At 33.5% G+C, this 12,400-nt stretch overlaps 1 protein-coding gene and 3 non-coding genes across 4 annotated transcripts in view; 2 read left to right on the forward strand and 2 right to left on the reverse strand.

Moving 5' to 3' along the window:
* Window positions 1-12,400, forward strand: part of LOC120773803 (zyxin) — a 230,402-nt gene that overhangs the window by 203,229 nt on the left and 14,773 nt on the right. The gene's annotated exons all lie outside the window — the stretch shown is intronic.
* On the reverse strand, window positions 6,911-6,982 carry Trnat-cgu. Its single transcript has one exon. It is a non-coding gene; the product is annotated as a tRNA-Thr (tRNA).
* On the forward strand, window positions 7,703-7,774 carry Trnap-cgg. Its single transcript has one exon. It is a non-coding gene; the product is annotated as a tRNA-Pro (tRNA).
* Trnat-cgu lies at window positions 9,882-9,953 on the reverse strand. The gene has a single exon. It is a non-coding gene; the product is annotated as a tRNA-Thr (tRNA).

Genomic DNA, 12,400 nt, shown 5'->3' on the forward strand with positions numbered 1-12,400 from the left:
CTGAGGGCTTGCTACTTTAACCAAGATATTCTGCAAGACTCCTGACTCTTTCATATAGTACAGTAATCAGCCAAGATCATCAGGAAACAAAATAATAATCAAACAAAATCAATCAAGAATTAACGAAAATATAGAGAAATGCCTTACAAAACCCTTTGAAATAGTATCGATATTTTCGAGGAGCAGACCGGAGGTTTTCACGGCTAAAATTTATATACTACTTCAGTAATATTAATACAACAAAAAAGAAGAGTGTTTCTGTTGGTTTTTCTAACACAAATTAAAAAAAAATGTTTAGAACGCCCAAAGAAGACTGGGAAACGGAGTTTCGAATAGCTTTCCAAGCATGTCGTAAAATATGTTTTGGAACGAACAAAGAAGACCGGAAAGTCTTTCACCAACAAGGTCCCAATGAGATTGTTTTTAGGTCAAGCATTTGGTTATTCTACAGAATGAGACAGAGCCAAGCACGGGTGTTCCAGTATTTATTAAGAGAAGTTCCACTAGACAAGCAAATAACTTCAAGTTCTTGAATAAGTCCACATATAAAAGGGGTCAAAACTTGAAAACTCAATAGCTCGAATCGATTGTAGAAAAAATATCGGAAATTGGAAAATACGACGGCTTTTCGAAGATTATCTTTGTTTTCAGCAGCATTTAGTGCCTTATTGAACCGTTCCCATAAGTTTTCATATTTTTTTAGACCATATTTACTTCATATGAGAGTTTGCTTGCAGCGACATTGCTTTTCATTGCTCGCCGCCACTGTTGCCACTACCGTCGAGTATGGCCTTTTGTTTTCAATTTCATCGCTGAAATGGAAATTTAAAAATATTCATGAAATCATAGCCTCCACCTTAAACAACAACAGCAACGTGCGCGTGGACATTGTGCCACTAAGAGCACAGCACACCTGCCCGGCTAGGTCAGCCAGCCACTCAATTTGGACATAATCGCCCATACAAACTCACAAATATGCCTTTATGATTTTTTTTGTGTGTATGTGTGTGTGTATGTAGTGTGAGTGTGTGTGAATAATGTGAATGAATGTGTGTGATGTGCACAAATAGCCGCGCGCTGATTTTCATAACAATAAAAAGTGAATATTCTCTGGCGCGTTTTATTTCTGTATTTTCTAGCGCTTGTAAATTTCTAATCAATTTACTTTCCATTTATGCAGAAATTTATGGATTTTTGAATTTGTCTGTCGCTGCCCGCATTCGTGGCATTGTTTTGATGTTTAGGATTTTCTATGGATAGTTACCATATATCCATTGGCATTGGAATTAATTGTTATGAGATATTTATGTATTGAGCCGTGTATGAGTGAGTTATTTATTTAAACGATTGAGTGATTTACTATTTACAGTTACAATTTATAGAAGTGAAGCAAACATAAACAAGCGATTTGTAGTTTAATTTAATTTATTATAAATTCGGCTGGATACTTCGAAGCTGATTTCGAGTGTTTTTTAGTGTTAGTCACTCACTCAATTCGCTCGAATGTGAGCGAGTTTCGAAGAATTGTCCAACTATAAGAATTTTTTTCTTGGATTTCTGTAGATATTGTCACTGAAAACGCTTTTGGGAAAGGCATTTATGAAACGTAAACTCTGAACTAAATAACACTTTTTTAAAATTTTCTAAAAGTTGATTTGGTTTTTGCTTAAAATACACTTTAGTGTCCTAAAACATACAGGCACTTTCCACTCCATTGTCCAGTCTTTGCTAGAGTTAGGATGAAAGAGCTCGCCAGTGTTGCCTTCGCCGATCCAGTGCATAAAGCCGAAAGCGCTTTGTCGTTTTGTAAGGGCCTTAGAATTCAGTATATAGAAGTTTTTTAGGTAAGGCAAATACCGGCGTTCTAAGCTGTGCAAGTAAGAGCCCTGTTAGGATCGACCACTTACCTTAACCACTAACCAACGTGTCTAATAAAGCCCGAAAGTGAAAATTTCAGTTCTTTTTTTCCTAATTCAGCAAATAAATTTGTAATCTTAAATCTGTTTAAAGCTCCAGAAGTTAGGTTTTCCCTAATCAGAGAATAATTTTGAATCTTTTTAGGGCTCCAGAAGAAAAATAATAAGACGAGAAAAGCTTTTGAATAAGCCAAAAGGTCAGCTTGAACGATACTTTGAACGCCGAAATCCTTAAATACTGTGTATAGGAGTTTGGCTTGAAAATTTGTAAAAATCCAGTTTTATATTTGAAAGTTATGTTTAGCAAACTTCGTCAACACAAATTTTGATTTAACTCCCTAAGCGACAACCGGAAATTGTAATTAAATTCCCCGTGTAAAATGTATTTTGCTAAGTTGGTAGAACTGTCCTTAAATACTCTCTCTTCAACTGATGAATATATTAAAAAAGTAAAGAATATGGTGCTTGAAAACCGTCAGGCAAGTGCTAGAGGGATGGCAAGAGAGCTCGACATCTCGCACGAGTCCGTTCGAACGATTTTGGTGGCTATTTTGAGTATGAAACGCGTTCTTGCTCGACTCTTCCCGATAAAGCTGAATTTTTTTCAAAAAGAGTATCGTAAACAGGTCTCTTTGGACAAATTATATCGTTCGAATTCCGATCCCACATTCATAGAGAGCATAACTGCAGATGAGACATGGGTTTATGAGTTTGACATGCAAACAAGTCAACAATTATCGGAACGGAACCCGATTTCAGAAAGATGGAATAGATAAAACAAAATTGTCGGGTACTTTTTTGTCACAATGTATGTGAAAATTTCGAAGCTCCAAAAGATTATTGCGTTAAGTCATTTTTTATTTTTTTTTAATTGGCTATAAAAACAAAAATATTTCGACGGCCTTTTAAAATGATCCAAAATCTGAATAATAATAAGCGGTAATTTTTCAAAAAAATTTGAACCTAGTTCATTTTTAAATTTTACCAAAGAATTGATTTTTAATACATTTATTCTATCGGTCTGCTCTCTCTTTGCAAAGCACTTTAAGTGATGTTGTGTGGTAAAACCGCTTGTTATTACAGTACATTTTATTAAGCCACCTGTATGTTCGTTTCGCAACTTTGTAAAATTTAAAGGATGGAAGACTGGTAAATATAAATATTTTCTAACTGTAAATATTTGAAATTCTACTTGAGAATAACTTTAATTCTTCTCTTACTTATTGGAAGAGAGAGTTAAATGCTAGTATTCTGATTTCAAGGTCCTTAAAATGTACCCCAGAGGGCACGTCAGTATGTTCTCTATGTTGAAAGCTACTGTGGCTTACAATACTGTGCAGTCTATTGTAACGAAAACCACTCTTACTATTTTTTGAAGAGTTCACTTCAAAAGTATTTTTTTTTCTTTGGACTTACTCTTTTCTATCCGAAACATGTAGATATATACATATGTACCACGCTAACCATAGAAACCCTATCTGCCAGACAAACCGCAGCAATAAACACCCATCAATATTGGCAGATAGTGCAACTGCAGCTGGTGCCCTGCGGTAAATGCGCAATCGAACGATAAAGTCAAAATATGCGCTATGAACACAGAAAGTTGCACGATAAATAAGTCGCGCGCCGAAAAGTATGCTACAGCACAGTGTTTTGCAGAACAGCGCACATATGTGGAAGTGGTTGTTTGTAGCAGAGGTTATGCGCTATCAGTGCCAAAGTTGCAAACAAAAAGTATGCAAAAAGAATTACTGTTATTGCACTTTTCGTGTTGCAAGTGCATCGCGTGCCACACATGGAATTCCAGACATTTTTCGCAAAGTACATAAAACAAAAAGTAAAGTAAATCAGCATACCTACATGTATACATATTACACATATGAGTTACACAAACACCTCGCGCTGCTGTTGTAGCAACTTTATTACTTGTTTATTATAGCGGTTGCCCACAGCGCGTTAGCTGTTTTTTGCTATATTTGCCATTTTACTCCACTATGTGGCGCCTGGCTTGTCACACTTTGTGTAGACTGTGGGGGCGCGCGTATTTGACAGCTGCGCGCGTTTTGATTCCTTTTTGGTCGTCGACGCTTTAAAGGCGCGCAAAATGCGCAACGCTATCAAAGCGCAAATCAGCGAAAAGATAAATGCGCGCGCCGAATTCCGTAAGCGCAAACATGGCGGCTGTCAAGCGAGCCAGCCAGTCGTACGCGATCGTTTACCTCAAGTCATAGACTTTAATTGTGCGTCAAGTGGCAAAAAACGTCGCGCATAGTAGAAAAGATAATAAGCCAGCGCCAAAGGCAAGGTAGAAAAGAACGCGCTTTCGAGCGCTGACAATTAAGTAATGATTTTTGGTAAATTATATTGAAAAATTTAAAAATTCTTGGTGATTTTCGATTTTTGCAAAACTGCAAACCATTAAATTTAATTGCACGAAATGTGTGAGTGGCGCGGTTCGTATAATATAGATCGGCGCGATAGGCATCTAACATATATAGCGCCAGCCGCGCAGTCTGTTTGCCTTTCAACTTTTAATTGCCCATTAGCGCTACTTCGTCACCAAAAATACTACTATTCTCTTTTATTTTGTTAACAATAAAAACAATAACAACAAAACGCAAAAAACAACACTATTTCTTGCTCTATGCTCTATATCACCTAATGCCGCTTTGTTTAGTGTTTACTAACCATTAAAATGTACAACTTTGGCACTAAATTCACTCACATCGCCACCTTGCCACCTTGCCACTTCATCAGTCACTCACATGGTCGCCAAAATTGCTGTTGTGTGCGCGCGCGCTCGCATTTCAACGCAATCACACACACACTGTGCCGCCGCGCGTCTCATAAATCGACCAAAATGGTTAAGTTAATTAGTCAGTTATGAGTCTTGCGCTTGTTGGCATGTGTGTAGCTATGCGCTATGTACATATGTAAGCGCTCATAAACGGCGCGCTTGTCGCCACTGATCGAATACCCAAATGGGTAGCGTTCTTTCAAAGCGCGCAAATTCATTGCTTGTCGGCTACTCCCCTAATTAGAGCATTAAAGACATTTTTAAAAGCTCCAGTGTGCGCGCTAATGAACTGACAGGTGTGAAACGAAACCGGTAATATTAACAAAAACAATAACAAGTGTCTGTACTAAATAAGCATTGCATGTCGGCGCGTTCATTTCTGCACATTCCCGCCACACACACGCCGCTCGCTGCCACTTTATTAGAAATGTTGCCGGACTGCCTCTGGGGATTTTCACACCAAAATCAAGTGATCTCCGAAGATTAGCATGTACAATTTATAAACGTACATTTGCAGTAATTTTTTGTATTATAAATTCGTTTTAAAGCCTGCCCTTATCATTATCTTTCATTAACTAAATAGACTTTGCGGCGTTGTTGTGTAAGACAAAAATGAAAACTCATTTAGAAAAATATAGATTAACTTTAATTTAAGCATTTAAGCTTTCTTTGTTTGTGCGGCAATAATTTTTGAGGCATTTAAATTGTCATTAAAAGCTACAGCTGCGATTAGTGTCTTTTAGGTGATACAGTAAGGCTGCGATAAATGGAATAGTCAGAGCAATATTTTTTTTTTGATATACTACTTTGAGCAAAATATAGTAAGACTTTGTTCATAATTTATAATCTATGTCGTTTCCCTCAAAGTAATCTCCCTTGACCCCAATACACTTGTGCCAATGTTTTTTTCAATCCTCGAAACAGTTGTTAAAGTCAATTTCCGGAATAGCCTTCAATGCGTGTAGCGATTTACGGCTTCAATTGACTGAAAACGATTTGCCGGAGGTCTTCAGCCCACCTTTACCACTTTACGATATTCGGCTGACTGAGGGTGGTCGAAAACATAGATCCAAGACTCATCGCCAGTAATAATGCATTTCATGACATTTTGGTAGTCAGAATACATTATTCATCACATGAAAAATTAAAAAAAAGTAGTTTCGGACTGAAAAATTTCAATCCATTTCGACACCAAGAAGATACTGATGATCAGGAAGCATCAGAACCCGGAGTGTGACACTTTAATCCGCTAAACCTACTCCCAACACCAGACTCTCCCACGAAACCGCATGATTAAGTATTACTTCGTGTGAACCATAAGATCAGTTAAGTCTCCCCTATGACACGGACTGACCGACGCCCATTCGACTCTATATGTCTCAGTTTTGTCATGATTGAGGCTGCCGACAGCTTTCCAGTTCTAAGTGGACTGACATATGAGTGTCGTAGTATGTAGTTTTAAGTTTTTCCCTTGTACCTTGTAAAAGCGAGGACAATTAAAGAATACATGCTTAGAGTCTTCAATGCACTCTGACAATTCGAACTAATGTCGAACTGAAATCTGTACAGGTTGCTTCTAAAACGCCTATGTTCACTTAGTACTTGGCTTAGGTGGAAATCCAGGTCCCCATGTCGTCTGTCGATCCACGAATGGATGTCCGGTATCAGTCTTTGGGTACACTGTCCTTTGAGTAAGGTTTGCCATCGCTGCTGCACAGCATCTATATTGTCGATATTTAAATGATAAAAAAATCATAAAAAAGCACCCAAAATTATTTTTTTTATTATTATTCGTGCATTCGTTTTTCCATCACAGAACAGTTTTTTGAACTGTTCAAAAATTGAATTTTGCCTGACCAAAAAGGACCAAAATTTGGGTTCATTCAACAAAATTCAACTGTGTTTTTTAAAAACGCCGCAATTTTGTCAATTTTTGATTTTTCTTCTTATAAGAAAATAAATAATTGAGGAAAATATTTATAGTTGGTAAAACAAACACGACAAAACTTTTCAGCGCACAAGAAATTATAGAATGAGTAAAAAGAATCTAGCACGGAATTTTTATATTTACCACTTTAGACTTTCTTTCGTTAATATCAACTTTTTAATTTTAAATTATTAATATTCTCCCTTTAAACATTTTTAATTTCTTCCTCATAAATTAAAAAATTCAAACAAAATTAATATTCAGAAACCCTGCCTCCTGTGAGGTTTGAACTCACGACCCCTGGTTTACGAGACCAGTGCTCTACCACTGAGCTAAAGAGGCTCACATATAAATGTTGACACATGTCAGACAACAACACCACACACACGCTGTCTCATTCGTGCTGATATGCGCATTGTTGTTCGAGCGCGAATGTTGTTCTTATCTAGCATAGGCTGTGTATTCTATAAACATGTGCGCTGCCGCAGAACGTTAAATGGGGCCAACGAGCGCAGAAAACGAAGCAAAAAATTAAAAATGTGGTAAAGCAGTGAAAAGCCGGTGGTAGGCAAGCAAATGCAAAATGTGTGTGTAATGATGTAGAAAGAAAGCATAATGAGCAAACTAATTTGCTAATTTTAGTTAGTAGGCTGGATAATACATATGTATGTACATACATACACATGTTTGCGAAAAGTTAACACAAAAAACTGCTTCTCCACACAAAATATAGGCTGATGAGTCAGTCTAATACGAGGTAGCATTATGAATATTCCCACTTCTCTCTTATGACTCTTCTTTCATTTGCGATTTTTTTTCTTAATTTTAAATTCTGATTTCGCAATACGCCGCATTGCAGCGCTAAAATTAGCCTCGCTTCCATTGCGCTGCGTTGCTCGTGTTTTGCACATGCTCCGGCAGTTTAGCAGCAAGCAACAACAATGCATTTAGATTTGTGTGTATTCTTTGGGGTTCTTTGTTCTTGATGCTTCATCACTTTCGCACATTTGTCGGCTCACTCGGCAGCTGTGATTTGCGGCTTTTGGCGATCGAGGTGACATCGGCTTGTTGGTCTAGTGGTATGATTCTCGCTTCGGGTGCGAGAGGTCTCGGGTTCAATTCCCGAACAAGCCCTTTGTAGTTGAATTATGTTTTTTAGTATTTAAAATAAGTTTAAGTCCTTTGCAATTATTTGAATAAACGTTAGTTGCGCAAGCTTCTTGAAATTAAATAGAGTCAAGTGCCTAATTGTGGTGACTTCTTCTTCTCACCTCACTTGCCATTAGAGAAACCAAGTCGTGGCCTTAATATCAGTTGTCCTTATGTTATTGCATCAAGTTCCAGGTCGTTCTTGTCGGTAATGCAGTTAGATTTGAACGTTGCATTAATCATGCGCAAAAAAGTATGCTATAGTTCTGCGCTGCTTGGTTTTGCATTGTATGGGAAGAGAACGTATATCATGGGCGAGAACGTAAGTTTTCGCAGGGCTACTCACCACAGCTTTGCATCAGGAGACTCGAAAATAATAGAATTGAGCATTTTTGGTGTTGTATGTGTAAAATAAAGATAATTCCAATGTTAAGGAATGTACACGATTACAGATTCGCCTATTTATTATGCGCAAACGACTCTGCACCTATAAACTAGATAATGGGTTTATATTTGGTATCAAAGCATATGGCAGAGAACGTACATATTTCATATTATTTTTTGGCAGGAGGAAGTAGTTTTCTTCTAACAAAAGACATAAGATAGAGAAATATTTTTTGAAAACCTATTTTGAAAATCAGTTTTGAGATAAATTTATATAATATTTTTTCATTTATTTTTATTTTTTCAAATAATTTAGACCATTGCAGAGCTAAAATTAAAGTTGAAAAAATGTCATGGTGGGTTGGAACCCATTGTAAAAGGAGTAGGAAAAAAGTTGAGATCGGTAGAAAAAGTTCTCTCCCTCATCTCTTTGAATTCTTAAGGAGTTACATAGTTTCCCTCGGGTAAAAAACACCATTTTTATAAAATTTTTGTCTCATATAACAAATGAAAAATTTTATAAGTTTTTTTAACAAACATACACTATTAACAAGGAAATTCTGAAATTTTTGGAAAAAAATATTTGAAACTCAGCCGTTGCGACGCCATTTCCGGTGACGCCTCGGAAAAAAGATGATTCTTCGTTGGCAGTATAACTCCTTAGAGGATCATCTAAAGCGAAAAAACGTGTTTTAGCTAAAACCTTAACTTAGAACTTGAACGAAAGAAAAAAAAAATTGAAAATTGGATTCTTGGCAGACATCTTTACCAAAAATTAAAATTTCAGTGAAAATTTCGTGACATGTTTTTTTTTAATAGTTTTAATCGAAAAAAAGCCTTTTTTCAAATTTTTAATAATTGTATCTTAAAGATCTGTATAAAATTTCATGAAGATCCATTGAGTAGATCTCGAGAAATCTTACCAACCGACTTCAAAAACACAGTTTTGAGAAAAAAGCGTTTAAAGAAGGCACACTTAGCCTAGCTAGCCTCGAGCGCACAAGTTCTCAAGGCTGTATCTCCTAAACTATTACTCGCATCAACTTGAAAATTTAGGACAATATTTTGGAGATGTTGTCGAATTTAATAAGACAATAAAAAAATCTATATTTTTGAAATCCGTGAACCTATGTAACCCCTTAATTACAAATTCTATGTACACTAAAAAAATAAAGTTTGTTTAGAACATATGAAAGTTTGCTCCAAATTTCGTGAAAACAAGGTTATTTTAACATTTTACATAAATTTTGAGGTTATGTGAATAAGCTGTCAAGACAAAAGTTGTAGATTTTTTGATTACTTACAACTTTATAATATAATTTTTATCTCACGTACACATAGTTTTGCAGGACATTGAGTTAAGCCGTTAAGCAAACATTCCGCTTCCCATCCTCTTTGCGGTCTCATATCGCGCATAAATTGTTTTTTCTTTCTTTTTGTTATTTCACCTTTCAGTTTCAATGGCTTTCATTTTACTATGATTTTTTGTCACTTTCAAAAAGTATCTACCCTTACCACTGATCGGCAGGATACTCAAAATTATCAGTAGATTTATATGCGGTTTTCACATTCCTTCGACTTTACCTTCTAGCTTCGCCCTTGTAAATTACATTACATTACATAAGAAGCAACAAAATAGATTACATAATGCGCTTTCTTTGCATTACTTTCAAAATTAAAAGATTACTGGCGGTTTCACGCCTTTTGTTGCCCCCTGTGAGGGTTGAACTCACGACCCCTGGTTTACGAGACCAGTGCTCTACCACTGAGCTAAAGGGACGCATTAAACGCAACTTCGCATTAAGCTCTTCTCAATGACATTCGATTGCATAATTTACAACTAATCCTCGCGATTTGTTGTACAAAAACAAGCAAGGATGTATTAAGAAATGCATTTTCACTATTTCACTGAAGCTTTGAAAGAGAAAAGAGTTAAATAAAAGGAAAAATTGCGACGAAATAATTAAGAAAAGTGAAAATACTCAAACAAAAATGCCAAAATAAAAGCAGAAGAGGAAAGCCAATAAACAAAGCCAACAACGAACTTAAGCCAACAACAAACTAAAGCCAAAACAACATCAATAATTTTTTTGTTAGACTTTCGCTAACATCTTCTCTTATGTACTAAGCGACTTAGCAAATATTCACCAGCTGGTGAAATTGTAGCGAATCGCGGTTTGCCTGTCGTATTTGTTGAGAAATATGCGAAAAAAGTCTTTTTCCATTCCTTCCCTCACCACTAAATATTTGAATAGCAAAAAAAATGGTAGAAATAGGAGCTTGTGAAAGTTGTTGTTGTTATTGCAAATAAATGCAATTGTTGCTATACATTTTTATAAAAGCACAATAGCAAAGAGAACTTGTTACGATTCTAGGACTATTTTCTGTTTTTCTATTTTTCTACTTTATTGTTGTTATTGTTTTATTATGTTTTTCGGTTTTTTTTTGCCTTGTTGACTGGTCACTTCTTGCGCTAAAAACCATAGGTCACTATTGGTTTATTTCCTGAGTGAGTAACCCTTTGCAACAAAATATCCTTGTTGCGCTCGAGCGAATATCAAAGTGAGCAAATCTGCTGCGAAAAACAAAATAGAATCAAAATAAGAAGTTGAAAGAAAGCAAGTGGGCGTCTGCTGGTCGTGTTTGAAACAGTTTTTCTGCCGGACCATAATTAATAGCTTGGTGAAAGGGAGACCTTAAAAATCAAGCATGCATTGTACAATGGTGTATTTGTTGTACATTTTTTCAGTTTAAGCTTACATTTTGTTGAAATATTTTGTCAGTCATAATGATGAGCTTCTGTTGGAAATATGGAAGCGTAATTATATTTGAATCATCTAAGAATAGGTGTTATTTGGTATTAAGTTACTCAGTTTCCTGAGTGTGGGTGTTTTGATTTTATTGTTTAGAGTCTTCTTATTCAGAAAAGTCTTTAAAAAATGGAGGTAGAGGAATAACATGTTCGATACTAACTGTAAGAAGTATTTGTTAGATTGTTTTTTTCTTATTGTAATTAATGGAAGGAACGTTATATGCAAATTAAATACATATGTACAAAATCAATTTTTTATTAATAATTATTAAATTATTTTAATTATTAAATTATTACAATTAATTTAATTATTAATTAGTAAAAAAATATAATAGTGAAATTAAATTAAATAATAATAAAATAAAACTTAAAATTTTTTTTATGCTAATTATTAATTTGTTATTAATTATTAGTAATTAATTAATTTATTTATATTTATTTACGATCGTCAAAAGAAAACTAAAAATATATTATTCCTTCAAGTATTTTATTTAATTTAATTTTACTATTATGTTTTTTAATTAATTAATAATTAATTTAATTTAAGAAATTTAATATATATGAATATGTACATATTTTTTAATTTGTGATTATTTAAAATACTAAAGAAAAAAAATTAAGTAATTAATTTGTAAAATATAATTATAATTATTGTTTAATTAAATTATAATTATAATTATTAATTAATTAATTATTATATAATCAACAAAACAGATTTAAAAAATATCTGTTGTTTCAAGTATTTTAATTTTACTATATATTATATTTTTTAATTAATTAGTAATTAAATTAATTTTAAAAATTTAATGTATGGACATATATTTTTCTAATTGTATGAAGCATTCCTTTGATTATTTAAAATACTAAAGAAAAAAAAATTAAGTCATTAATTAGTAAATTATAATTAATTAATTAGTTATTATATAATTAACAAAACCGATATAAAAAATACATTTTTTTCAATTATTTTATTTTATTATTATTTAATTTAATTTTACTATGTATTATATTTTTTAATTAACTAATAATTAATTTAATTTAAAAAATTTAATATATACATATTTTTTTAATTTGTATTATTTAAAATACTAAAGAAAAAAAAATAAAGTAATTAATTAGTAAATTATAATTAATTAATTAGTTATTATATAATCAAGAAAACCGATATAAAAAATATATTGTTTTTTCAATTATTTTATTTTATTATTATTTAATTTAATTTTACTATGTATTATATTTTTTAATTAGTGAATAATTAATTTAATTTTAAAAATTTAATGTATACATATTTTTTTAATTTGTATGAAACGTTCCTTTGCTTATTTAAAAACGAAAACATAATTTTTAATTAATTAATTACTTAATATTAATTAGTAATTAAGTTAATATTGTGCCTTTTTCTTATAATTTAATTC

This window comes from Bactrocera tryoni, chromosome 4 (genome assembly GCF_016617805.1).
Source record: "Bactrocera tryoni isolate S06 chromosome 4, CSIRO_BtryS06_freeze2, whole genome shotgun sequence".
In the NCBI taxonomy this organism is placed as follows: Eukaryota; Metazoa; Arthropoda; class Insecta; order Diptera; family Tephritidae; genus Bactrocera; species Bactrocera tryoni.